The 26,286-nt window shown below is 42.2% G+C and overlaps 1 non-coding gene across 1 annotated transcript; it reads right to left on the bottom strand.

The window, feature by feature from the left end:
* Positions 1-1,349: 1,349 nt before the first annotated feature.
* Positions 1,350-1,456, bottom strand: LOC123458151. The gene has a single exon (XR_006635449.1). It is a non-coding gene; the product is annotated as a U6 spliceosomal RNA (small nuclear RNA).
* Between the last annotated feature and the right edge of the window lie 24,830 nt (positions 1,457-26,286).

Below are 26,286 nucleotides of genomic sequence, written 5' to 3'. Positions count from 1 at the left end.
TCCTCTTATGATGGTCTTGTGTAGGTAGTGTCAGGCACTGTGAGGTCATGGGTATCCAGGCCATTTTACGTCTGGAGGGAGCATGTTGTAAGGAGTCCTATCCTTCCTTTGGCTCTTACATTCTTTCTGCCACCTCTTCTGCATTATACCCTGAGCCTTGGAAGGTGTGATCCAGATGTTACTCAGTACTCCAGTCACTTCTTTCCAAAAATGGTCTATGAAGCTAAATAGAGAGTTCTCAAAGGAAGAAATACGAATGGCATATAAGCATCTAAAAAAATGTCCTACATCCCTAGTCATCAGGGAAATGCAGATTAAAACTATGTTGAGATTCCATCTCACTCTTGTCAGATTGGCTACCATCATGAAAATAAATGATCATAAATGTTGGCAGGGATGTGGAAAAAGAGGAACCCTTCTACACTGTTAGTGGGAATGCAATCTGGTCCAGCCAGTGTGGAAATCAGTGTGGAGGTTCCTAAGACAGCTAAAAATTGATCTACCATATGACCCAGCTATAGCACTCCTAGGCATATATCCTAATGACTCATCTCATTACCTTAGAAATACCTGCTCAACCATGTTTATTGCTGCTTAATTCACAATAGCTGGGAAATGGAACCAGCCTAGATGTTCCTCAACTGATGAGTGGATAATGAAGATATGGCACATTTATACAATGGAGTTCTACTCAGTGGTAAAGAAAAATGTAGTTATGAAATTTGCAGGAAAATGGATGGATCTGGAAAGGATTATACTAAGTGAGGTAACCCAGGCCCAGAAAGCCAAGCACCACATGTTCTCTCTCATATGTGGATCCTAGCTACAGATGATTGGGCTTCTGTGTGAGAAGGAAAAAAAACTCAGTGGCAGAGGCCAGTAACCTAAAAAAAAGAGATTTAAAGGGAAGAGACCAACAGAGGGTATGCCACACACTGACATGGGGAAACTGGCTATAAAGCCCATAAGCCTGCTCCCAACAATACACTCCCTCCAGGAGGCATTAATTCCCAAATCTCCATGAGCTGGGGACCTAGCATTCACAACACCTAAGTTTATGGGGGACACCTGAATCAGACCAGCACAGTTGCCTCTTTCCTTATTCACAGTGTCCTTTGCAGTACAAAATCTTTGTAATTTCATGAGGTCCCAGTAGTTAATCTGTGGTTTTATTGCCTGAGCAATTGGGGTTATATTCAGAAAGTCTTTGCCAAGACCAATATGTTGAAAGGTTTCCCCTATATTTTCCTCTAGCAATTTCAGAGTTTCAGGTCTGATGTTAAGGTCTTTAGTCCATTTGGACTTAATTCTTGTTCATGGAGAGAGAGAAGAATCTATTTTCTTTTTTTGAAAAAATGGAACACCTCACAAATTTGTGTGTCATCCTTGTGTAGGGGCCATGCTAATCTTCTCTGTATCGTTCCAATTTTAGTATATGTGCTGCCGAAGCAAGCATGAGAAGAATCTATTTTCATCCTTCAACAGATACATATCCAGTTTTCCCAGCACCATTTTCTGAAGAGGCTGTCTTTTCTCCAATGAGCATTTTTGGCATTTTTACCAAATATCAGGTAGCTATAGCTACCTGGACTTACATCTGGGTCCTCTATCCTGTTTCATTGATCTACATGTCTGCTTTTGTGCCAGTACCATGCTGTTTTTGTTACTATGGCTCTGTAGTATAGGTTAAAATCAGGTATGGTGATACCACCAGCCTTATTTTTGTTTTTCAGTATTATTTTATTTACGTGAAGTTTTTTTTTTTGTGATTCCAAATGAAGTTTTGGAATGTTTTTTCTATTTCTGTGAAGAATGCCATTGGATTTTTGATGGGGAGTGCATTAAATGTGTAGATTGTTTTTGCTAAGATTGCCATTTTCAGGGAGGAGCCATTACCCGAAATAGAGTTGCTGGTTAAGACTGATCAAGATGACAACATCCAAATAGCACTGAGACTGCGGCAGAGCCCATGGGGGAAAAGCCAGTGGGGAGCCTGGCTGGGATTGGTGAAGTCCTGGGCAAGAAGCTGGAGGACAGGGGCTTTGACAAGGCTTATGTGGCCCTTGGCCAGTTTCTGGTGCTAAAGAAAGATGAAGACCTCTTCCGAGAATGGCTGAAAGACACATGTGGTGCCAATGCCAAGCAGTCCTGTGACTGCTTTGGGTGCCTTCGAGAATGGTGTGATGCCTTCTTGTGATGTTCTCTAGGGAGTCCTCAGTTCCTCAGCCCCAGCATCAGAGTTTGCAGCGAGTGGGGCTCCTCCCTCTCCTCTACAATGGACAAGATTGCTTTTGTCACTCACCTCTGATGTACTCCAGGGTTTTGGGAGTTCTCTCTCCACACCATTTCAACTTTTGTGGAATTCTCACCCTTGCATGTGTTGTCCTTTTTCCATTACTGTCCCATGGTGATAGTTGCCAGCTTTCCTGAGTGGACTCCCCCTTCTCCCTCACTTCACCTCTGATCTTTTGGGTGCCATTTGGCTCCTTTTTTTTTTTTTTTTTTGGCAGAACAGTCACTGTCCTTGTAAAAGTTTTTAGATCAATAAAGTCAGTGGCCTTCAAAAAAGATTGTCATTTTCACAATATTGATTCTTCTGCTCTAAGAACAAGGGATGTTTTTTCCATTTCTTAGTGTCTTCTGCAATTTCTCACTTGAGTTTTGTATAGTTTTCATTGTAGAGATCCTTTATTTCCTTGGTTAGTTTTATTCCAAAGTAAATTATTTTCTTTGATGCAATGGTGAATGGGATTAAATCTCTGAATTCATCTTCTGTGTATTTGTTGTTAGCATATAGGAAGGCTACTGATTTCTGTGTATTTATTTTGTATCCTGCTATAGGGCTGTAGGTGTTTATCAGCTCTAACAGTTTGCTGGTAGAGTCATTAGGGTCCTTTATATATAGAATCATATCATCTGCAAATAATGATAATTTGATCTCTTCCTTTCCAGTTTCTATCCCTTTTATGTGCGTTTCTTGCCTTATTGCTATGGCTAAGACTTCCAGAACCATATTAAATAAAAGTGGGGACAGTGGACACCCTTGTCTTGTTCCTGATTTTAGTGGAAAAGCTTCCAGTTTTTTCCCATTTAGTAATATGTTGGCTATAGGCTTGTCACAAATAGCCTTTATTATATTGAGATATGATCCTTCTATTCCCAGTATCTGTAGGACTTTTATCATGAAGGGATGTTGGATTTTGACAAATGCTTTCTCTACATCTAATGAGATAATCCATTTATATAATGTATTACATTTATCAATTTGCGATGTTGAACCATCCCTGCATCAATGGGATAAAGCCTACTTGGTCAGGGGAATGATCTTTCTGACATATTCTTGTATTCTGTTTGCCAATATTTTGTTGAGAATTTTTACATCTATGTTCATGAGGGAGATTGGTCTGTAATTTTCTTTTTTTGTTCTATCTTTGCCTGGTTTTGGTATCAGGGTGATGCTGGCTTCATAGAAGAAGTTTGGAAGGATTCCTTCTTTTTCTATTTAATGGAAAAGCTTAAGAAGCAATGGTGTTAGTTCTTCCCTGAAGGTCTGGTAAAATTCAGCAGTGAATCCTTCTGGGTTTGGGCTCTTTTTAGTTGGGAGATTTTTGATAACTGTTCCAATCTCCATGCTTGTTATAGGTCTATTTAAGTGATTAATCTCATCTTGATTTAATTTAGGCAGGTCATATAAATCAAGGAAATCATCCATTTCTTTCAGATTTTCATACATAGTATAGTATATGCTTTTATAGTATGTCCCTGTGATTTTTTGGATTTCTCTGGTATCTATTGTGATGTTACCTTTTTCATCTCTGAGTTTATTAATTTGTGTCTCTTCTCTCTTTCTTTTGGTTAGATTTGCTAAGGGTTTATCAATCTTGTTTATCCTTTCAAAGAACCAACTCTTTGTTTCATTGATTCTTTGGATTGTTTTGGGGGTTTCTAGTTCATAATTTCTGCCCTAATCTTTATTATTTCTTCCCATCTACTGATTTTTGGTTTTCTTTGTTTTTCTTTTTCCAAAGTTTTAAGGTGAAGCATTAGGTCATTTACTTGCAACCTTTCTAATTTGTTAATATAGGCACTTAAAGCTATAAATTTACCTCTTAGGACTGTCTTCATTGTGTCCCAAAAATTTTGGTATGTTGTATTCTCATTATCATTTGACTGTATAAAGTTTTTGATTTCCTTCTTGATTTCTTCATTGACCCATTCAGCATTTAGTAGTGTATTGTTTAGTTTCCATGATTTTGTGTATGCTCTATAGCTTTTCTTGCTATTGATTTGTAGTTTGATTTCCTTGTGGTCAAATAGAATGCAAGGAATTATTTCAATTTTCCTATATTTGTTAAGATTTGCTTTGTGTCCTAATATATGGTTATTTTAGAGAATGTTCCATGTGCTGTTGAAAAAATGTATATTCTGCAGCATTTGGATGAAATATCCTGTGTATATCTGTTAGGTCCATTCCTTCTATGACCTCATTTAGTCCATATGTATCTCTGTTTATTTTTTCCCAGGATGACCTGTCAGTTGATGAGAGTGGGGTGTTGAAGTCACCCACTACCACTGTGTTTGATGTTTTCTGTGACCTTAGTTCTAATAGCGTTTGTTTTATGAATTTCCATGTTAGGTGCATATATGTTTAGGATTGTAATGTCCTCCTCTTGGAGTGTGCCTTTACTCAATATAAAGTGATCTTCCTTATCTTTCTTAACTAATGTTAGACTGAAGTCTGCCTTGTCAGATATTAGGATAGCAACCTCTACTTGTTTTCTAGGTCCATTAGCTTAAAACACCATTTTCTACCCTTTCATCCTAAGATAGTGTCCACCCTTTTTAGAAAGGTGGGTTTCTTGGAGGCAACAAAGTGAAAGATACTGCTTTTTAACCCAGTCTGCAAACCTGTCTTTTTTGGGGGGCATTGAGGTCATTGATATTAATATATATTATTGAAGAGTGTTTATTTTTGCCATTTTTTGAAGTTCTTCTGGTTTTACCTTTGCTATCTTGTGTTAACTAGTATTTGAGCATTGTTTGTTTTTTTCCAGGTTCCTTATATGTGTGCTTTTGTTTTTCTTAAGCATGGAGGATTCTTTCAAGTATTTTCTGTAGAGCTGGTTTTGTCTTCAAATACTCCATTAGTCTGCTTTTCTCATGGAATGTCCTTATTTCTCCATCTATTTGAATGGATAGCTTTGCAGGATAAAGTAACCTTGGTTGACAGTTGTTATCTTTCAGAACTTGGAATACATCACTGCATGCCCTTCTGGCTTTTAAAGCTTGTGTTGAGTAATTTGCTGTAATCCTGATAGGCTTGCCTTTGTAGGTAACTTGATTTTTCTCTCTAACAGTTTTCAATATTTTTTCTTTGGTTTGTGTGTTTGGTAGTTTGATTATGATATGGCAAGGAGAGGTTCTTTTCAGGTTTTGTCTGGCTCATGTTCTAAAGGATTCCTGTATCTGCCTTGGCACTTCTTTCCCAATTTAGGGGAAGTTTTCTTCTATGATTTTGTTGAAGATGCCTAGTATGCCTTTGGAATGAAATTCTTCTCCTTCTACTATGCCCTGTTTGATCTTTTCATAGTATCCCTAATATCTTGAAAGTCCCATTCATAATTTCCTATTAGTTGTCTTTCTCTTTGTTGGACTGTATTAAATCTGCCATTTGGTCTTCTAGCTTAGATATTCTGTCCTCTCTTTCATCCATTCTACTGGTGAGATTTTCTACAGAGTTTCTTATTTCATTTACTCTGTTCTTTATTGCTAGTAATTCTAATTGTTTTTTCTTTATTATTTCTATTTCCTTATTTATGTCTAGTATTGACCTCTTTATTTCATTAAGTTGGTGTCCTATATCTTCTTTGATTCCTTTGATTTCTTCTTTGACTTCTTTGAACATATTTATAATTATTATTTTGAAATTTTTCTATGGCATTTCCTCTAACTCATTCTCACTGGAGGTCATTTCTGATGCATTAATACTTTTTGGTGGATTTATATTGTCTTTATTTTTGGTGTTTCTTGTGTTGTAATTTATATATTTTTGCATCCTGGATTATTTAATTATTGTATTTTCTACCTAGCTGGGTATTATGAGATGTATAAATCAATCTGATGTTATATATCTTTAGGGTAGGAGCTTAAAGCACTAGATGTGGCTCTCAAGACTCTCAGAGTATCTGCAAAAGTGACCCTAGGTGTTGGGTTTGCCTGCTATGAGAGTATTCAAGTAGGCTGAGTGGAACAAAATACAGATAGTTTCTAAAATTTAACTAAACAATGTATACTTTCAATGAAAAGCATTACAGAGTATTTATCCAAGAGTAGGTATTATGACAACCAGATCCTCCATCTGTCCCTTAGGGTGTGTGGTGCCCAACCCACTCCCTCAATCCTGACAACAAGGAGGTTAAGATTTCTGGTCTGTTGAGGGTTCCAGGTCAGCTTGTGACCAGGTGAGACCCTTCCCTAATGTATAACAGAAGAGTAAACAAAGCCACTATAAATCAAGATGAAATAAATAACAAGCCCCAAATATAGCTTATTTAAGAATGGCAGATATGACCATCCATCAGATTTAACACATAATTTATCCTGATATAGAAGGTGCAATTAGCAGTTCTGGTTCAGGCCTATATGCCAGGTTTATTAGGCGGGTACTGACCTGGTGTAATCCCAGTTACCTTTTGGGATGATTTTGGTCTCAGTTATGCTGCACTCCTGCTTGTGTTCCTCTTTGGTGCGCTGTGGGTTCAAGTAGGCTGTCCGGCTCTGTTCACTGGAGCTGGGCACTGGTGGTGGGGGAGGGGAGGCTGCTGATGCGGGCTCTAGTTCTCTCGCCAGTCCACGTGTTCTTCTACCTTGTGATCTGCTCCTCTGTTGTTCACTGTCGTTTTACCTTCATGTTTCTTGAGTTTGCAGAGAGCTCTGGTATGAGTGGAAAATCCCCTCACCTGGCTTTTCCAGTGGTTCAAGCCGAGCCTGGCAGCTGTGGTCCTGCAGACCTGGTGCTGCTGCTGCTGTAGCTGCTTCTGCCGGCCTGTGTGGGCTCTGGATGCTCTGGATCTCTCCTACTTCTCCACTACTGTTTCAGTTTCCTATACACCTCACTTTTTAGTAAAAGTGTGTATGTTGCTGGGTTTTTGTTTTTTTGGCTTTTCCCCCCCTAGGCTGCTTTGGCATGGTTCCTATGCCACCAACTTTTTTTTTTTAATTTTTATTAGCATTTTCCATGATTATAAAAAAAAATCCCATGGTAATTCCCTCCCTCCCCCAACACTTTCCCCTTTGAAATTCCATTCTCCATCATATTACCTCCCCATCTCAATCATTGTACTTACATATATACAATATCAACCTATTAAGAACCCTCCTCCCTTCCTTTCTCTTCCCTTTATATCTCCTTTTTAACTTACTGGCCTCTGCTACTAAGCATTTTCCTTCTCACGCAGAAGCCCAATCATCTGTAGCTAGGATCCACATATGAGAGAGAACATGTGCTATGCAGCCATCTTAACCAGAAGTCTCAGGTGCTTCTTAACATTCTCTCTCCCTGGGCAAGACCCTGGTGCTGTCCCTTGCTCATGGGGTCATCTTTTTGTCTGTGTGTATTCATTGTTCCTTTTTGTTTTCTTTATTTCTTGTTTTGTTTTTTTTTGAGATAGGGTCTTACTCAAGCTCAGGCTGACCTGGAATTCACTGTGTGTTCTCAGGGTGGCCTCGAACTCTTGGCAATGCCCCTAGCTCTGCCTCCCAAGTGCTGGGATTAAATGTGTGTGCCACCACACCCGGCCTGCATTTTCTTTCGAATTTACTTTTGGATAATTTAATGAGTTGTTGGAATGTTTGTTAAAAATTCTTTCTTCAGAATTTAGTATGTCTGGTCCACTTTTAAATGGTGCACAAACTCTAAGGACCATCCACTGTAAATGCTCCATTAATCAGGATCATTCTTTATGAATCAAAGTTATGTATCAAATAAGACATGCATGGAGTTCTAAAAGATAGAAACATCTTTTATGAAATGCTGACAGTTTTTGATCAGTATAAAGTGCTAAAATGATGACATAAAAGAAGACACCCAAATGGATTAACACTGGGTCAAATTTTAGGTGAATTCATCTTAGGGAGTTGGCTGTAGGCAACTTGATCTGTCACCTATGGAAATTGAAGCAAAATTGCAAAAAAGAAAAGCCTTAGGGTGATGACGTTTTTTTGGTATTTTTAATTCAACATTCTTTTGTTCTTTTCCTTCTCCCTCTGGAAGAAGGCACATGAGAATCTGATTTTCCCTTTCCCTCCAGAAATACGAATCAGAGGAAAACACAGAACATGGGAACTTGGGGCGTCTGCACTCAAGTCATTTCCTTGATGAGAGGAAAGTGGTCAGTTGCTGTTCCTGGTCCTGCTGCTTTCTCAGGACAGGGTGTCCAAGCATTGGGAGCCTGACTCCTCACTCTGCCAAGTGGGTGAGGGTACAGGTAATGGAACTTGTAAAGTGTGTGTGTGTGTGTGTGTGTGTGTGTGTGTGTGTGTGCGCGCGCGCTCAGGCACACATCCTGGCAGATGTGTAGAGATTATGGGACAACTTTGAGGTGTCTGTGTTCCACCTTCTTTGAAAGAATGTCTGTTGCCACTGCAAACAAGCTGAGCAGCCAGGCTACAAGTGAAAGTCAGACTAGCGCTGGAGAGATGGCTTAGCTGTTAAAGCACTTGCTGTAAGGCCAAAGGACCCAGGCTTGTTTCTCTAGGACCCATGTAAGCCAGATACACATGCTGGTGCATGTATCTGGGGTTGTTTTCAGCAGCTGGAAGCTCTGGCACATCCATTCTCTCTCTCTCTGTCTGTCTCTCTCAAATAAATAACTAAAAATAAAATACATTTTGAGCAAGGAAGTTCAGACTAGCTGGCTAGAGACCTTCTGATTCTCCTGGCTCTGCCTCCCAATGTCATAGGCACTTTTTAATCACAGATGCAAGCACCATGCTGCATCTGGTTTTACCTGGTCGCTGGGGAATTGAAGTCAGGCTGGCAGGCACTGCAAGCAAGTACTTTTACCTACAGAGCCGTCTCCCCAGCCCAGGAAGCAGAAATTTTGTAAGGGATGACATAAAGCTTAATTTCCCTGCTTAAGAATGAGAATGGGGTGCAGGAGTCTGAGAGCTAGAGTCAGCTGCTGAGAAGACTGAGTGGGAAGACAGGGATCCCAGGAAATAGACCCTCCCCGATACATGGATAAGTAACAAGGAAGAACCAGCAGGGATTTTAAATTGCTTGCTGGGTGGTTGGCAGAAAACACTCTCTCTATTATTCTTTCCAAGTCACTAGTACTATCTACTTTGCTCATAAATCCTAAATAGAACTCTCTTGGTGTGTGTGTGTGTGTGTGTGTGTGTGTGTGTGTGTGTGCAATTGTTTGAGTCTGAGACAGGTTCTAACTGTGTAGAACTGATTATCTTTTAACTCACGATCCTCTATTCAAATGCATTTTTTACTTCTGTATGGATGCATAGTGAGTGTGAGTGTTTGTGTGTGGGGATTGCATGTGGGTACACGTATGTCAAAGCCCAAGGTTGATTTCTACTGTCTTCCTGAATTTCTCTCCAACTTATCTTTTTTGAGACAAGACTTCTCACTGAACTCAGAGCTCACCAATTTGGCTAGACAAGTAGCCAACAAGTCCTGGGGATCTTCCTGTCTCTTCCTCCTCAACACTGGAATTACAGCCACCGGCCACCATGTCCAGCTTCTTTGTGGTTGTTGGGCACCCAGTGCTCAGGCTTGTGCGACATGGACTTGATTCACTGAGCCATGTCTCCAGCCCCCATGTAGAATTCCTGATGACTCTGGAGAAGTTCTGGGTCCTCCTTCAAGACTGGCCCAGGGACACCATTCAGGTTGGGGCTATAGCTGACTTTCAGCATGTACCTGTGAATATGCTAAGAAAGGACGGGAGAAATGGAGGAGAGAGAGAAACAACAGAAAGAAAACATTCCAAAACAACAGCTTTATACTACCTTATTCATTTAAATTGAAATGATTTAATTTTGTCACATACTTGAAATTTTTTAATATTTTATTTCTTTCTTTATTTGAGAGAGAGAGAGACAGAGGAAGAGGGAGAGAGAGAGAGAGAGAGAGAGGAAGAGAGATTGGGTGCTCCAGGGCCTCTAGCCACTGTGATCAAACTCCAGACACATGTGCCCCCTTGTGCATCTGGCTTATGTGGGTCCTGGGTAATTGGACTGGGGTCCTTAGGCTTCGCAGGCAAAAACCTTAGCCACTAAGCCATTTCCCCAGACCACAGACTTGAATTTTTTTAAAAGAAAAAAAGAATAGAATGAAATTGTAGATAAGCATTTCTTCAAAAAATGATATTGGTTATTATTTATATTTATGGAAGTTGTCAATAAAAACTTTAAAAATGTAAAAGAGTTGATATTGGTTGCTGTGGTGGTTTGACTCAGGTGTCCCCCATAAACTTAGGTGTTCTGAATGCTAGGTTCCCAGCTGATGGATATTTGGGAATTAATGCCTCCTGGAGGGAGTGTATTGTTGGGGGCAGGCTTATTGGTATTAAAGCCAGTTTCCCCTTGCCAGTGTTGGGCATACCCTCCTGTTGCTGTGGTCCACCTTCTGTTGGCCAGGGGGTGATGTCCACCCTCTGCTCATGCCATCGTTTTCCCCTGCCATCGTGGAGCTTCCCCTCGAGCCTGCAAGCCAAAATACATCTCTTTTTCCCAGAAGCTGCTCTTGGTTGGGTGATTTCTACCAGCAATGTGAACCGGACTGCAACAGTTGCTAAATACTTCTCTAAATTAAAGGATTAAAAATGAATACCCTTAAGTGGTCAGAACAAGTTTTATTTCACTTTACTTCAATCTGACAATTTCTATTGTTAATGTCAACTGAATTTATTTATATTTATTTAATCCCCAATGTTTTGGCTTGTTTCCAAATCGTTGTATTTTTCTGTTTCTTTTTCCTTTCCTCCTTTGTGCCAAGTATATGACTTATTGGAAACAGTGTACGTAGTAATATGTACTTCTTTCATTTTGCCTCTACTCATTAGGAAACTTAACATTTTTTGTGCTCTTTTAATGGCTACCATAAATTATTAATGTTTATGTTAACAATTTTTCTACTACAATCTAAATTCAATGTTTCTAGTCACCTTTTGAGTAAGTGAAGAGCTTAGAACCAAAGAGAAAGTAGAATGCCAAGAAAATGATATGGTCTGGATGTATGATTCCCATAGTAATGTGTTAGGAGAAAGACCCTTTGTGCGTGGGGGGGGGGAGCCATTGGATGGTGAAGGAGAGCCTTCGTGATTAACATTAGTGCCCTTATAAAATTAGCCCCTACTTACTTTTTCACATTTGATAACCATCAATCCCTGTTACTGCAGTTAAAGTACTTATCTTCACATCTGTTGAAATTAAAAGAAATGATATCATCATGACATGCAGTCATTAATTAGTTAAATGCTAATTAGCAATGTACTTCACCACTTTGTATCTTAGTCCATTATGGTCCCTATAATAAAACGCCATATACTAGATAGCTTATAAACAACAGAACTTTATTTCTCACAGCTCTAGAGTCTGGGAAGTCTAAGACCAAGGGCTCCACAAATTCATTCTCTGGTGAGGCCGTGCGTGCGTGCGTGCGTGCGTGCGTGCGTGTGTGTGTTGTAGATAGTGCCTTTGGCCTGTGTCCTCATATGAGGATGGAGGCTGGCTAGTTCTCTGGGCTAATTTTAAAAGGGCACTAATCCCAATCACGAAGGTTGTCCTTCACCATCCAATTGTCTCCCCCCCCCCCCCACAAAGGGTCTTTCTCCTAACACATTACCATGGCACACATCCAGACCATATCATTTTCCTGGCATTCTATTTTCTCTTTGGTTCCAAGCTCTTCAAATGTCTTGATGCAAAGTCAATGGCAGTAAATGCTATTTCTAAGGAAAAAAAAATCTATTTCACTCCTTTTCTGAAATGATAGTTCAGCCCAGCATAGAAGTCTAGCTTGGTAGCTATTTTGCTTAGCACTTTAATTCTCAAATTTTCTTTTAGTCTTTAATTTGGTTATGAGACCTATATCTCAGAATAATTTGTCTCCCAGTAAATTTGAAAGTTTATCTGATATCCTCAACTTACTGAAACTTTATAATGTGTCTAGGTCTCCTACAGCGCAGTTAGCCATTATTTCATTGAATGTTTCTATTTCTTTTCCTCTTTTTCTTCTGGATATACCCTTGAAAGAATGCTGGATTTTCTAAACTCATCCTCTTCATCTCTTACCTGGTCATTCCTTGCATGTGTGTGCATGCATGTGTGTGTGTGTGTGTGTGTGTGTGTGTGTGTGAGAGAGAGAGAGAGAGAGAGGGAGAGAGAGAGAGAGAGAGAGAGTTGCTAATTCTTTTTCCTACATACTCCACTATAGAGTTAATTATCCCCATTGTTTATAATGTTGTTTATAATAAACATTGTGTTTATACTTTTTTAAAATTTTTATTAGTATTTTCCATGATTATAAAAAAATATCCCATGGAAATTCCCTCCCCCCCCATACTTTCCCCTTTGAAATTCCATTCTCCATATACTTTTTAGATTAGTATTTTTATTTCTACAAGTTTTTCTTCTTAAATGAATTTTGTTAGCGTACAAAATAATGGATTTAATTGTGTTTTCATATTTCTTCTTAAATGAATTTTGTTAGCGTACAAAATAATGGATTTAATTGTGTTTTCATATACATGTGCCATTACACTTTGATATTTTGTTATCTATCTATCTATCTATCTATCTATCTATCTAATCTTTACACTATTTTTTTAGTTTAATTTATTAGTTTTCTTTTCAGCAGATACAGGCAGTTTGCTACTATTGTTTAGGCTCATCCATGATCTACCCCCTCCCAATGGACCCTCCTTGTTAATGTAAATGGGTCGTGCATTGTGGAGTTAGCCCACAGTTATTTAATCTTTATACTTTTTGAGGCAAAGTCTGTAGCCCTTTATCCCAGGATGATCTGAACTCTGGCGTGATGGGATTACAGTTATGTGGATCACTCTCAGCTTTAAACTTTGTTCTTATGCTTACAACTTTAATGGATATATTTTCATTTCTAAGATTTATAATTTCTTAATATTAAATTGTTTTTGTTTCATTCCCATGATCATTTGGTTCATAACATCTTGTTGCTTTTTGACAGATAGTATTTAATTTTCTCACGAGAACCCTAAATGTACTTATTTTGAAGTTGTTTTTCCAGATTGATCCATGATGTCAATTTTGAATGAAGCAATATGGGTTATTATTGATTTGGCTCATTTTCTTAGGATTCATTTCCTTCATGTGTTTTTCTTTTTGTTGATATATAATCCACACACTATGAAGTCCATTCACCTCCTTTAGAGTGAACAACTCCATGGTTTTTAATAAACTCTCAGGCTGTGGAGCTATCATCATTCACTAATTACAGAACATTATCATCATCCCCATTACCCCTAATGCACTGCCCACCACCCATCCTCACACCCCTGTTCACCACTCATCTTTTTGTCTACATAGATTTGTCTGTTGTGAACATTTCATAGAAACAGACTCACATAGTATGTGACCTTTCTAGGGCTTTGCTCTCCTTTCCTTTAAGTTTTACTTATTCATCTGTGTGTGTGTGTGTGTGCACACGTGTGCACTCATGTACACTCCAGGGTCTCTTGCTGCTGCAGACAAATTTACCTGGGTGGCTGGGGAATTGCCATCTCCCTAGTCCATTTCTGGCTTTTTGATTTAAGCAGAGCCTTCATTCCTTTCATGGAGAAATAATATTCCATAATACAGGTAGGCCACTTGCAGTTATCAACTTTTGGGCATTGTGGTGGTTTTGACCTTTGGTTATTATTAATGCTGTAATAAGGCATGGGGTACAAGTTTTTGTGTGGACATGTTTTTCTTCTGTCTAATAAATTATACTGTTGAATCTTTCCAGTAAAAATTTAATTTCATTTGTTACACCTTTAAGCTACTGAATATCTTTTCGGTCCTCTAGTAATGTATACATTTTGTCAAAATTAATATAAGATAGTATAATTTACATAGTATTAAATTTATATAACTTCCTTGTTTGGTGAAACAACATTATCATATTTTCCTATATGTCTTTAGCCTGCGGAGTATATTTGAAGTAATGGTTTTGAGAATTATCTGGTGGTTTGGGGAGATGTCCCACTCAATAAAGTGCTTGCTGCACAAACATGACGACCTGAGTTTGGATCCTCAGCACTCACATAAAAACCAGAGTGCAGTAATATCAGCACTCAAAAGGCAGAGACAGGAGGATCCCTGGGTCCAATTGGCTGGCTAGTCTAGCTAAATTGGTAATCTCCAGGTTTACCAAGAGACATTGTCTTGAAGAATAAGGTGGAGTCTGATAGAGGAAAATGGTTGACATCAATCTCCGGCCTTCACATGCATGTGCACAACATGACCCCATAAACATATGAACATGCACACGTACATGCCCATTCACTACACTCACATAGGGAATTATCTGGGGCTGGGGATGGAACTCAGTTGGTGGTGCCTAACATGCACAAAACCCTGGGTTTGATTCCCAGGACCACAGTTTTGAGGGGAAGTTTTCATTATGGTGAGGAGAGTCATGGCAGAGCAGAGGCTGGATGTCACATCTTGTCACATCATCTGGGAGGTAGAATTAAGGGCGTCTTCCGCTTGGCATTCTACAGTCAAAGGCTGACAGATGCCTGGAAAGTAGACTTTGGACAGCCTTAGCCCTGCCGTGCCTTTCCTTGTGGCTGCCATCTCACTGAGCTCGGCTGTGAATGTGAGCTATTAATTTTCAAGGCTACCATGAATTTAGGGTACATGAGATTAAGATAGGGCAGGGTAAATGTCCTTACCAAGCTTTAGCCCTTTTTATTGAATTTATACACCTCAGATGACTACAAGACTTGCTTTAGGTGTGGTGTGATGTGGGGGTGATGTTGTGTGTGTGTGTTCATGTGTGTGTGCATGCAGGTGCACATGCCATGGTGCGTGTGTGGAGGTGGGACGACAACTTTTGGCTGCCAGTCCTAGCCTTCCTCCTCCCTTGAGGCAGGGCCCTAGGTAGTTCACTGCTGCTTTCGCCAGACTAGCGAGTCTCTGAGTTCCCAGGGGATTCCCATCTCCCTTGCTCCCTTCTTGCTGCCCATGTGGCTGCGGTTACAGACACCTGACACAGCATCCAACTTTTTACGTGGGCCCCGGACTTCAGAACTTGGGTACTCATGCTTGCTTTATCCATGGAACCACCTCCCCAGCCATGTGCTACGAGATTATTACTAATTTGAAGTGTTTAGAAACTAGTAATTCTGAAAAATTTTTGCCAGTTTTCTTTGTGAGTTCTTGGAGGTTCTAATTCAGCCATTTTCACTGATATCTTGTCCTGTGTTATGGGTTTATGGTTTATGGGAGAATCCCTCTGCCCTGATCTCTTCCTTGCCTAGCAGTTATGTGGCTGTGCTCACACAGCTCTCAGGACCCGAGTCCAGGACATGGTCTTCTGTCATAACTCTAAGCTCTGGCACAGGAATGGTTTGTGGGTAGCGTAGGTATTGTTACCTCTCTAGGGGCTAGACTATATCCTCATCATGGCTCTGCCCTCTGCTGTGTTTGTCAGTGTGGTGGTTTGATTCAGGTGTCCCCCATAAACTTAGGTGTTCTGAAAGCTAGGTTCCCTGGCTGTTAGCAACTGGAGATTAACACCTCCTGAGGCAGTGTATTCTTGGGGCAGGCTTATGGTTGTTATAGCCAGTTTCCCTTTGCCAGTGTTTGCCACACTCTCCTGTTCCTGTTGTCCACCTGATATTTGCCAGGAGGTGATGTCCACTCTCTGCTCATGCCATCATTTTCCCCTGCCATCATGTAGCTTCCTTCTTGAGCCTGTAAGCCAAAATAAACCTCTTTTTTTTTCCCCCACAAGCTGCTCTTGGTTGGGTGATTTCTAGCAGCAATGCGAACCTGATGTAACAGTCAGCTTGCAGTTTCTGGGAGCCAATAGTTTTCTTTAAGCTGAGCACCTGTTGGAACCCTTGCTTTGGAGTGAACCTTGGTTCTCATCATACCTATTACATCCAAAGTACCATGTTATCAGCTTCCAAGTTGTGAGCCCAGAAGGCTCACTGCTACAGACTACTAGTTCCTTTATTTATTTGTGAGACAGTGAGAGAAAGAGAGAGAGAGAGAGAGAGAGAGGGAGGGAGGGAGGAAGAGAGAGAAAGATGGGGGGGAGTGCAGGAAGAATGGGCGTGCCAGGCCTCCAGCCACTGCAAAGGAACTCCAGATGCATGTATCACCTTGTGCATCTGGCTTTCCTGGGTGCTGGGGAATCAAACCTGGATCCTTAGACTTTGCAAGCAAGGGCCTTAACTGTGGAGCCATCTTTCCAGCACCCTACTTCCCATTTTTCATATCTAGTGCTTGAAGATTCTTTTCTTCTTCTTGAGAAGCCTGTGTTATTTTCATTTCCATGTTTTATTGGTTTGTTGCACTTGCATCGCACATATGCACATTCATATGTGTGTGGGTATGCATATATGCATAGCTACATGGGCACGTGTGTACATATGTGTGTGTCAAGACTACAGGGCAACCCAGACTGTCATTCCAAAGGTATGCTATCTACCTCCTTTGAGATTGGGTTTCTGCTTGACCTGGAGCTCATGTGTTAGTCTGAACAGACAGGCCTGTAAGCCCCAGGCATCCTTCTGTCTCCACTTCCCCAGCACTGGGATTACAGGTGCTACTATGCCTGGCATTTCACATAAGTACTGGAGATGGAATTGAGGTCCTCATGATTTTGAGGCAGGCATTTTACCATATGAGCCATATTCACAGCTCCAATTTCACCTCTTTACCGTGTGTTTGGGGCAAGAAGAATGGCGTTTTAGGGGTTGTCGCACATGGACAAGTAATGTCATTTTGACTACACATTGGATAAGATCTGCTGTGGCTCAGTTTGAAACTGTTTGTCAACTGGAGACAGTATCTATTGACTTCCTGCCCTGATAGATGAGAAACTTACCTCAAATGATTTAAGCTGGTGATACATATCTACGGCGTGCTGGCAGACAGAGGGCAGTGCCCCTGAGTATGTTTCTCTGACAAAACTACTTCTATTGCCTTCAAAATTGTATAAATACTCTAAACATTTATCATGATTTGGCTTTCTAGGAACACACAGAAATAAGGCACCAATCACCATAACAAGGGATTTTTCCTTTCCTTTTGTCAACTGTGTTTCACGAGGGAGAAAAAACGTCTCCGTGGAGGATAGATAATTGCCAGATAAACCACTATTCCATCCAATTATAACACCAGCTTGCATATACATGAACTGGAATAAAAGCTCCAATATCCAGTCGACTAAAACCCTAGAAGATTAAGGCATAGACTAGCCTGACCCAGTCTGACCAAGTCCCACTGAATCTTTAGAAGACATAGCTTCTTTTACTAGGCACTAAAGGGATTAGAGACATGAATTGGTTCTGTTTTCTAAGAAGGAAGGGGGATGAAAATAGCTGAGGACATATGGTGTGGCCTCTGGGGTTTATGTGCGCTGGTGGAGTTGTTCTGTCTGCAGGCATGAGGCTCAGGGGATACCCATGGCATCTGAATGTTGAAGACCCAGTGATCAGGAAATGAATAGCGGTGTCATTTAAGAATGGGGTTTTCTGGGTTAACTCTGCTCCAGAGGCAGAGGTACTAGTGATTGTTTGGCCAAGACCCTAGCTCTGAAGGATGCAGAAAGTCAATTATTTTAATGCTGAGATCTAGAGGGGCAACAGACCATAGTTCCAGAAAAATCATTTTGTAGCAAACAAAATTAGCATCGCAGTTAGTCTGTGGTTCTCTAGGCATGAGGTTCTGGAGAAGGTGGCATGTGTCTTCTTGGACCTGTGGGCTGCACTTGCCGGAGAATCAAGGAGCCAGCTCCCACTGGTGGCCTGTAATCTGTCTCAGCCAAGCCCCTGCATAATGGGGCCAGCACTGGCTTTACAGCGCACATTCTATCCCAGCCATTCACTTGCCTGAAAAGTCTTCATGACTTTCCAATGCCTTCGGGGCAAAGTCTAAATTCAGTAGCCCGCAGAAAAGGCCCTGAGTCTGGGCTCAGGCAGCCTCTCTTACCCTGATGCTGTCTCACTACCTTTCTACTTCAGACATGCCCAGCTGCTTGTAGATCCATAACTCATCTATCTTCTGTGGACAAATGGAAAGGAATATGGAGATAAATGGAGGAGGGTCTGAATTACAACGAATTGGAAGATGTTCCCACAGCCATGCCTTCACTCATGTCTGTGGTCCTGTTTGAAACACCCTAACATTTCTTTCCTCATCTCAACTTTTGTTCTCATCACCTGTGCCGGGTGCTGTGTAGGTGAGCTCCCTTCCCCAGGTCTCTGGTGCTTGCTGGCGCTTGTGCTGGCGGTGGGGGAGGGGAGGCTGTGGATGGTGGCTGAAGTTCTCCCGCTGGTCCTCGCAATCCTCTTCCTCAGGAGCCACTCCTTTGGTTGCTGCGGTCCTCCCTGCATGTTTCTTGAGTTTGCCAGGAGGTCGGTGTGAATGGAAAACCCCCTCACCTGGATTTTCCTGGGGCTCAGGCCCAGCCTGGCGGCTGTAGCCGTGCCGACCTGTTGGAGCCGCTTCTGCCTGTCTGTGGTCTCTAGGCGCTCTGGATCTCTCATACTTCTCTCCTGTGGTTGATAATTTCTTATACACGTTCACTTTTAGTAGAAGAGTGTATTTTACTATTTTTTTTTCTTTTTCTTCCCTAGGCTGCTTTGGCATGGTTCCTACACTGCCATCTTAACCAGAAGTTCTCATCTCAACTTTTGATATCCTCGTGGGTGACTCTACTGACACCTCAAGTGTTTCTCAAGTCTAGATGAACAATCATTATTTGGGCTACTAAATGGGCCAAAATGTTACCTATCATAATTTTTTTGTTGATACCTAGTACGTTTTATTTATTAATTTAATATTTTGAAACAGGGTCTCCTGCAGCCCATGACCTTGAATTTACTATGTAGCCAGAGATAGCCTTGAACTCCTGATCTTTCTGTTTCTACTTCCCAAGTGCTGAGATGAGAGGTGTGATGTTAAACTTTGATGCCTACTATGAAATAGGCTCTTAGTATGCATACAGACCATCCGCCCCATTTGGGAGTTATATATCTGAAGATTTCACAAATCAAGGATTGAAAATACTTTAAAAGAAAATTATGCCCATACCAAACATGTACAAACTTCTTGTCATTACTCCCTAAATAATACAGTAGAAAAACAATTTACATAACATTTACATTGTATTAGAGATAGTGATGTAGAGGTGATTTGAAGTATAGGAAGGACATGTGTAGGATATATACGAACCCTGCATCATTTCAGACAAGGGACCAGAATATCTGGACATTGGCATCCCTGCAGGTGCTGAGGATGCCCGCACCCCATTTTCTTCCCATTATGCCCTTTTTAGGGTTTTAGGAGTCCAGGAAAAATCTCCCCCACTCTCTCCTCATCTAAAATGAGGACCAAGTAAGAAATGAAATCCAGCAGGCTTGTGAATGGAGGTGGGTGCTAGCTTTTTATTAATAAAACTGGCTAGCAGAGCTTTATATTTTGGTCAAAAGTCAAGCTTAACACTGTGTCATCCATTTTCCTTGAGTATAGACCTGGGACAGCCCACCGGGAGGACCTGGCATCTTCACACTCACTGACTTACCTGGGTTCCTGCCTAGAACTGGGGTGGAGCAGGGGGAATGGAAAGGGAAAACATCTCACCCCTCAAGTCCTCCCGCTGGGAACCACGGAGGTTGATAGGATGGAAGAGAAGGAATGGGGCAAGGGGCCGAGAGTGCTACTCTCCTGATGCTGCGGCCACCTGGAATGGGTGGCAAGACACACAGCATTCCACCTACCAGTCTTATGATGGGAATTGTTTGCCATGTGGTAGCTGAGGAAGCCACCCCCCTGAGATGCTACCCAGCTGCCAGGGAACTGCAAAGCTAAATCCATCTAGCTTCTGACCCTTGCCTCTGGTCACTAGCTCTAATAGCTCTAAAACTCTTTGAAAGCAGAACAACAACCCCCCCCCCCCAGGCATGGGGCTGTGTGTGTCACTCCTTGTCACTGTCTCACGCTCAGATTTTCTTTCCCTCACTCCCTCCTTCAGTTCACCCTTCCCTTCCTCTTCCTCTCTATCTCCATCTTGTTCTCCTTCTAACGTTTTAAAAATCAATGTGGGGCTGGAGACATGGCTTAGCAGTTAAGGAGCTCACCTGCAGAGCCAAAGGACCCAGGCTTGATTCCCCAGGACCTAGGTAAGCCAGATGCACAAGGGGCACATGCATCTGGAGTTCGTTTGCAGTGGCTGGAGGCCCTGGTGTGCCCATTCTCCCTCTCTCTCAAATAAATAAAAAGAAAAATTTTTTTAAAAATAATCAGTGTATATGTTCATGTGTGTGAGTGCGAGTGCTCATGCTACAGCATGCATGTGGAGGTCAGAGGTCAATCCTGAGTGCCGATCCTGGCCTTCCACATTCTCTGAGGCATGGCCTTACAGTTCACTGCTGTGTAAGCCAGTTTCCAAGACTTCCCTTCTCTGTCTTCCATCTCACCACAGGACAGTGGGGATTATAAATGCCCATTACTGTGTTTGGCTTTATGAGAGTTCTGGGGATCTGAACTCAGGTTCTTGTGCTAGTACTAACAACAAATGCCTTTTCCCAGTAAGATATCTCCTCAGCTCTCCCCACTTTAAAAACAATTATTTATTTATTTATTTGTGAGGAGAAAGTATGGGTGTGCCAGGATGAATTCCAGACACATGTGCCATTACTTGCATCTGACTTTATGTGGGTAATGGGGAATTGAACCAGGGCCATCAGGCTTTGCAAGCGAGCAACTTTAATTGTTGAATCATCTCTCCACCCACCCACTTTTGTTTAGATACAGAGACTCACTATGAAGCCCAGGCTGGCCTTGAACTTGTTATCCTCTTGCTTCAACCTCCCAAGGACTGGAATTATAGGCACGTACCACCAGCACACATGGTCTTCAGCATATTCTTTCACCAAGGCAATGCACCAAAATGACACAGGAAATGCCAGTGTTTCTGGGGAGCTTTGCACACACACCCTGCCTCTGGACACTGAGATACTGGGTTCATAGTGTGAGGCACTGGGTAGGTATCCTTCTTTCCTCCCAGGGTGGTGAAGTTACTCAACTAAGGGTGTTAAAGTCCAGGCAGCTGGTTTAGTTGGTAGCTTTTCTTTTTTTTTTCTCCTGTTGGTAGCTTTTCAAATGATTATCCTTAACTACTTGTCCCACATGTATTTCAAGAGTGAAGAGAGACTGGGTTAATAGAAATTGAATGGAGAAATGAATTCACTTGTGTGTTTTTAGTTTCCACTGGAGGGCGCTGCCTACTTGGGTGGAAGTGGAACCAACCATTTCACTAATTTATTTAGTGAAGGCCCAGCTTCATACATGAATTTATGCCCTAGGCAGTTGACCACTGTCTACCCCTTATCTTTTTTTTTTTTTTTAAAGACCCACAATGCAGTAGTTCCAGGGCTCACATGAGACCGTGGTCAGTCTGATTCCTACTGTGCTCGACCCACACATTCAGAGGGTACTTGTTACCCTAATAAAACCTCCTTTTATTTCCAGCACCAGACCTTGCCCAGCCTTACTCTGTGTGTGTACACACATGTCCACACTGCCTGGGATGTCATTTCCATCACTGCATCCTTCACCTTTGAGAACACTCAGCCCAGCATCATTCAAACAATACCTGCTTCCTAGGGTCTAAATTCTATGACCATGGCTGCATAGTCACCTATGTTGGTTCATGGCCTAAGAACAAGGCATCTCACAGAGCAATCATCCTGCGATTATGCAGCCTTGGCTTCTCTAGGCCTTAGCAGTAGGGCCCAAGAGTGTATTTCGATAGGCCCCAAGTGGTGTCACCACTGGCCGGGGTGCCATGCTTCTAGCCACAAGATTTGACCTGTGATCTCCCATCCAGAAGTTTCCTATCTGTTCTGCATACAGTGTTGTAGGTACACCATCTCCCGCCCCAAAATGGAGGCTGGCCCATCTATTTAGAACTATGTCTCCCACTTTATTTTGTGAATTCTTCCTCCAGGGTCCTCTAACCTGGTTTTGCTCCATCTTGTCAGTTCCTCTTCTTGTAGCTGGAGACCATGACACATTGTGTTCATGTTTGTCTCTGCCACATCTGTCCCCCGAGTTAATTTTACTGCCATACAAAGTTGTTTCTTTTCATTTTCTCTGAACCCTCCTTTTCAATGAAAACCTTTGCCAGGATACAAAGAATGATATGGTAATGGTAACAGTGGACCTCATATACACGTGGTTTTTTGTTTGTTTTTTTTTTTCGAGGTAGGGTCTCACTCTAGCCCAGGCTGACCTGGAATTCACTATAGAGTCTCAGGGTGGCCTCGAACTCACGGCAATCCTCCTACCTCTGGCTTCCCGAGTGCTGGGATTAAAGGTGTGCGCCACCACACCCGGCGTACATGTGTTTTTAACACTAGAAAGACAGTACAGAACAGGTTGTGAGTCAGGGCTTCAGCTGGGTGGCACTGGGTTAGTTACTAACCTCTCTGCGTCTTGGTGTCCTCATCAGCAATATGTAGCTAATGCTGCCTAATTCCAGCTCTTGTGAAGAGAAGATGAAATATTTGTGAGACGTTTGACAGGCTTGACACAGAGTGAGCACCTCATAACCAGCCACATTTCATTTCTCATTTTCTTCTGCGAGACAGGTAAATTAATGTCACGTCCATTTTAAAGATGGGGAATCAAGAGAAGTGACTCGTCCCAGTAGAATGGAGCCACAGGGGAAAACAGCTGCTCTGCTCCAACCCCAGTGTGCTCCTTGCATCCCACCACATACGGGTTCTTTCCCATGCCTGACTGTGACTGCCTCCCTCCCTCCCTCCCTCCCTCCCGACACCCCGCCCATCTTTTCTTCTCTCTTTCCTTCCAATGGTGCATTTCCAGCCGGGGTGATTCATGGATCTGGGACTTCATGGCTTCCATTAATTTTGAGGAAAGTCATAAGGCGAAACCCACATCAATCAAGACTCCGAATTATCCATCCATCTTTTCAGGTGACATATGGATTAAGCTGAATTTGTAGAGAAGAATAACTATAGAAATCTATTTAGATTTATGGAAATCGCCTATGAGTGTACACCACATCCCTAAATGGAAGCTTGCTCTCTCTTCTCAGAGCGGTTCAACTGCAGGGATAAGAGCCAGTTTGTGGAGGGCTTGAGGACCAAGGGGCGAGGACAGCCAGTTCCACCGTCTGCATGACGTGTGAGGGTACACGGGTCCTTTCACCCCACAGAACTTGTGCTTTCCTTTTATTCTTCATCCTTCCAATGAACCTAAGTTAGTTGTTGCCCCATTTTACATATCTGGAAATCAGGGTACAGAGAGGTTAAGTGACTTACCCAAGGTGATCTGACTACCAAGAGATGCAGCAGAGTGTCAGATGTCTTTGCGCTGCTCTGAATGAGACAAGAGTGCAAAGCACAGGTGCTGAGTAGGATCTTCATGAGGCTTTCTGGGAGTGGAATCCCCAAGTCTTGTGGATCCCTCATACCATGGGACCTAGTAGGAGCTCATTAATCAGCATTACGCCACACCCTTCCCCCGTGGAAATGGTTCTGTTTTTATTTAATGAATTGCTTAGATGCATCTTAATATGCAGACCACAACGCTCCCGGTGCACCGTCCTCTGGACTGTGCGGCGCAGGCATTCATTATTTTATGAGACGCATATGTCATGCAGAGCACAAGCCCTTTTCTTAAACCAACACAACATGCAAATAGAAATTTCATGTAAAATCACATTCAGACAGTCTCAAAGTAGAAACAGATGTCTGAAAAATATGAACGCCAGGCTTATTAAATATTTTATCATCAAATATTTCATACATCTCAAAAATGTCATCTGTGAAAACACAGAAATACCGCCTCAGGAGAACCAAAATATTTAATCACTTTCAAGAAATTCTTAAAAATAAGTCTTCACCTCAGAACTATTCCAGGCAGAGAACAAATTTCCAGGTGCTGCAAGCTATATTTATTATATTTTCATCAAAATCAGTAACCTAGTTGAAGGAGATACAGTAATCAGTAAGGTCATTATTAGGTAAGATAATGACTTCTGAATGAATTCTCTCATTAATCTCATTACAAAATGGTAATGGTACCTGACTAATCATGCCGGAGGGGAGAGCTGTGTTGAATCAGAGCAAAATTAAGGCTGTAATCACAGAGCTACTCTCCCTGTTTGTTCATGAAGACCTTGCTCGGGGTCTGGGGACTGGTGTTAAGTTCCTCTGACCAAGTGTCCTGCAGGTATGAAGCCTGGGAAAGCCATTGCCATGGGTCAAGAGCCCTGGGCAACAGCTGGCCGGAAAACTGGACTCTTCCTGTTTCTATGACTGACTTTCTGGGGACCCTTGGCTTGGTCACGCCCCTCTCCAGGCCCCATTTGCTTGATGCGGTTCCCACTCCTGTCTTTTCCTCTTTATTAAGAGTCTAGTCTCTACCCAGCAACCAGCATGGCCCTAAACCCAAGGCAGATCTGCTGCTCCTGGTGATGGCTGCCCAGAGGACACTGGTCCTTCCATGGACCGCATGGCCCGTGGCCCACCTCCCTGCTCTCCATTGCTTGCTTTGCCCGTGTAACACTTGGTGTTCTTTGAGTGGTAACACGTGTGACTCTTGGCCCCTCTGCTTGGCTCATTGCTGCATCACTCTACATGTCTGCACGACTCACCTCCGTGCTCAGCCGCAGCAGTCTCACCACGCCTGCCTCCCCACCATCACCCCCGCTGCTCTTTTTTAATTGCCATCCATGTTATGTACTCTGTGATTTAATGAATTTTTTGTCTGTCTGTCTTCCCCACGTCCCCCTAACGAATGCAAGTGGGCCTCCAGGCCAATTAGAGAGCAGTTGGTTTCCCCCAGAACAGATGGGCCACTATTGCATCCATTTGGTCATTTGGCATTGGGAACACTCAGTTACAGGCCCGGCACACGGTGGATGTGCAATGACTGTAGGGTGAGTTTATCACAAGCTTGTGCATGCGCAGCTGTGCTGAACATGGAAGGAAGAGCCCCAGTGTGTGGACTGATCACTGGGGATGCTGCATGCACACTCAGGGTCGGTGATGTAAGTGGGGCTCACTTTGCTTTCTCTTTTCTTTTTTATTTTTATTTTTTTATTGACAATGTCTATACTTACAGAAAATGAACCATGATAATTCCCTCCCCCTTCACAACTCCATTCTCCATCATATCCCCTCCCTCTCTCCATTAGTCTCTCTTTTATTTTAATGTCATTATCTTTTTCTCCTATTATGAGGGTCTTGTGTAGGTATTGCCAAGCACTGCGAGGTCTCAGATATCAAGGCCAATTTCTGTCTGGACAGTTGTATGTAAGGAGTGGTAGCATTCCTTTGGCTCTTACATTTTTTCCGTCACCTCTTTCACAATGGACCCTGACCCTTGGAGGGTGTAAGATGTTTCAGTGCTGGACACTCCTCCATTCTTTCTTCTCAGCACTATGTTGCCTTTTGGGCTATTCCAGTGGTCATGCCATCTGAAAAGAGAAGCTTTTCTAAACAGAAGTGAGAGTAGCATTAATATATGAATATGAACATTAAGTGTAGTGCTTTCAGGGCAGTTTGGTGAGCATAATATATGCGCTTAGCCAGACAAGGCTCATGACCTCCCCTGTCATAGGCTTTTGATTAGGTTTTCAGTAGTAGACATGTATTAATTCCCATAGAGTGGGCCTCCAGGCCAATTAGAGAGCAGTTAATTTCCCCCAGAGCAGATGTGCCACTACTGCACCCATTTGGTCATTTGGCCTATCTGGCCAAACTTGAGGCTCCTAGTGTCCACTGTTTTCACTGCTGATGAATTCTGTCTCCCACAGGGCTGCATGCAGTGTAGTGCAGCTTTTTCTAGCTTTCAGTTGGCTGGACAAGAGGAAGAAGGTTTTCAGCTTAGCACCAGCTTAATTTTTCAGTGATCTTGCTACCCAGGCATGTGAAATCTTCAGCAATAGGGTCTTACTATCTGTTACTCATGGGAAGCCAAGGGCCTTGGCCATAGCCTGCAATGTTTTGGAGGCAACAGGGATCATCCTGGCCAACA

The sequence above is a fragment of the Jaculus jaculus genome, chromosome 1 (genome assembly GCF_020740685.1).
Source record: "Jaculus jaculus isolate mJacJac1 chromosome 1, mJacJac1.mat.Y.cur, whole genome shotgun sequence".
Lineage (NCBI taxonomy): Eukaryota > Metazoa > Chordata > Mammalia > Rodentia > Dipodidae > Jaculus > Jaculus jaculus.
This window is presented reverse-complemented; position numbering and strand designations above follow the sequence as displayed.